The sequence below is a fragment of the Mandrillus leucophaeus genome, unplaced genomic scaffold (assembly GCF_000951045.1).
Source record: "Mandrillus leucophaeus isolate KB7577 unplaced genomic scaffold, Mleu.le_1.0 Scaffold135, whole genome shotgun sequence".
Lineage (NCBI taxonomy): Eukaryota > Metazoa > Chordata > Mammalia > Primates > Cercopithecidae > Mandrillus > Mandrillus leucophaeus.
Window position 1 is genome coordinate 1049567 of NW_012101310.1, and position 2756 is coordinate 1052322.

At 44.7% G+C, this 2756-nt stretch overlaps 1 protein-coding gene across 1 annotated transcript in view; it reads right to left on the reverse strand.

Annotated features, from left to right (window-relative positions):
- Positions 1-2756, reverse strand: part of STX8 (syntaxin 8) — a 406185-nt gene that overhangs the window by 297964 nt on the left and 105465 nt on the right. The gene's annotated exons all lie outside the window — the stretch shown is intronic.

The window sequence follows — 2756 nt, forward strand, 5'->3', positions numbered from 1 at the left end:
ATCACTATGTTAGAAGACTCAGAGCAAGTTTAAGAACAGATGTTTTTATTTTTAAGATTTTAAGAAAGGAATCCTGCTAGTGTCGGTGACAGCTACAAGAAAGGGTATCTTCGAAGAGAGTTGTCCGTGAAGCTGTGACTGCAAGGGTTCAAAGATTAGCTACTAAGATTCCCCGGTGTGAAATGGAGTCTGACTAGCCACCTTCCACAGCCCTATTTCACATGCGAACACCGACAGACCTAAGAACGCAGACATCTAGAACGACTGTACAATTTCCTGCTAGAGTCTGGAAAGAACATCTATAGAAAAACCATAGGACTAGATGGAGCTGATGAAGCAACCCCATCAACAGAGACCTCCTGGGTAAAGGCGGAAAGACACTTCATACTTCCCCAAGGTCCGCGATCCATCTGACTCAGGGACAAGGGTCCACAATAACCAAAACGTTTTGAAACGAGAAACCAGTACCTTTGTTTCTTCTATCTCAGGGACCTTTCAGGCAATTAAGTGATTGTCATCATCCACTCATCTTCTGCCTAATGCCCAATTCACGCTTCAAATTACAGCTTAAGGGGCACAGAAGCCAAACTGGCTAATTTGCTATGATGAGGCCTCACTTCTAGGTTAGGCAAGGAAGATATTCCCTGCCCTTCGGACTATGTTCTACCAGTGAACTGTTATTTTGGGATGATTTTCAAAGTTTCTAAGGGTCAGCTAGAGTGCAGAATGGCTAAGGGATTCCACAGGCTAAAGGAAGTAAGAAATGACCTTTTATGGCTCTTTATTTTCATTTAATGCAGGACCTGGCAATGACGCAAACAAAGCCATAGCAACCTCAGCACATCATCAAGATTCTTGAGGCAGAGAAAAGGCTAATAAGGGTTCTGTGTGAAGATTACTTCTGTTTTTGTATTTGTCCTTGAAAGTTTGCTAGCAAAGAGGAATATGGCATTTCTTTTTTTTCTTTCTTTTCTTTTTTTTCTCAAAACAGAGTCTTGCCCTGTCGCCAGGCTGGAGTGTAGTGGCGTGATCTCAGCTCACTGCAAGCTCCACCTCCCAAGTTCAAGCCATTCTCCTGCCTCAGCCTCCCAAGTAGCTGGGACTACAGGTGCCTGCCACCACGCCCAGCTAATTTTTGTATTTTTAGTAGACATAGGGTTTCACCACGTTGGCCAAGATGGTCTCAATCTCTTGACCTTGTGATCCGCTTGCCTCAGCCTCCCCAAGTGCTGGTGTGAGCCACCACGCCCAGCCGGAATATAGCATTTCAAAACACAAAGGTAAGATCAGTGGAGAGAAACTGACCTGCAATGTGCATTGCCACTCCCCCTAAACTCCACCCACACCCCACCGGCCAGCAGGCTTCCCAAGGGTGAGAATCTTCATAAGGAAGCTCTGTTCTGGAGACTGTGACAAACACTTTGAGGGGCATCCTCTCACACCGACCTAAAGCAACCCCTGAAAGTAGCACCTTCTCCGGGACAAGCATCCTCTTCCTGACTGAAAACAGCTTTTCTTGTCAAAATGCAAAAATGCCAGAAAATGCATGAGTATCAGCTATAAGGTGCTCCATTCAGGAACTGTGAATCCTGAAGAGTGAATGGCTGTGCTGCATGTAAAGCTGTGTTGCTTTTCACTTTTTCACTTTCCTTCAAATATGGTAATGGGTGAAGTATGTAAAACTGAAGATGTAAGAGAGTCACAGTGTTTCACCGACTGGATAATTTCACTGTGAAAAAGGAACTCAAAATAGAATTAGATTTCTGCGTCTGCCCAAGAGGGACTGACAGGCGCCAGACTTCCTTCTGGCCTGAAACAACTGGAAAAACAAAACGAAATAGGGTAAATATACAAAACAACAGTTTTAAGACATGGACATAAGGAAATGAAGGGCGGTGATCTCTGAGATACGGGAAACAAATGAGGTGAGTTCTAAGACTGCCCCAGATTACTGCCTCACAAGAGTTCCCAAGCCATGGTGTGGGCGTGGGAGAACGCAGGTGCAGCCCAGCATTTTCCTTGAGTTGAGAAAAGTCCAAAGAGGCCATGGTGGTTAGAGGATGTAGGGCACAGGACCAGAGAGGACTGCAGAGAGAGCACTCTGCAGAGCTGCACAGGGGCCACTTTGATTCTCGAGCTGAGTACCATTCAGAAATTAGTGAGTTTGGCAAGGCTGCATGATCCAAGATCAATATACAAAGATCAATTGTACTTCGATACACAAGCAACAATTAGAAATTGACCTTTTTAAAATGCTACTTAGAATAAAAGATATGAAGGCCGGGCACGGTGGCTCATGCCTGTAATCCCAGCACTTTGGGAGGCCGAGGCAGGCTGATCACGAGGTCAGGAGATCAAGACCATCCTGGCTAACATGGTGAAACCCCGTCTCTATCTAAAAAAATACAAAAAATCAGGCGGGCGTGGTGGCGGGCACCTGTAGTCCCAGCTGCTCGGGAGGCTGAGGCAGGAAAATGTCGTGAACCTGGGAGGCAGAGCTTGCAGTGAGCCGAGATCTCACCACTGCACTCTAGCCTGGGCGACAGAGCGAGACTCTGCCTCAAAAAAAAAAAAAAAAGATATGAAATACTTAGGAATAAATAGGATAAAAGATATATAAGACATGTATAGCAAAAACTAAAAAAGCATTGCTGAGAGAATTTGAGACTCAATAGTGTTAAAATATCAATTCTCCTCAAACTAATCTAAAAATTCAATGTAATCTCAATCAAATGCCCAGGAAGCTTTCTTTTGTA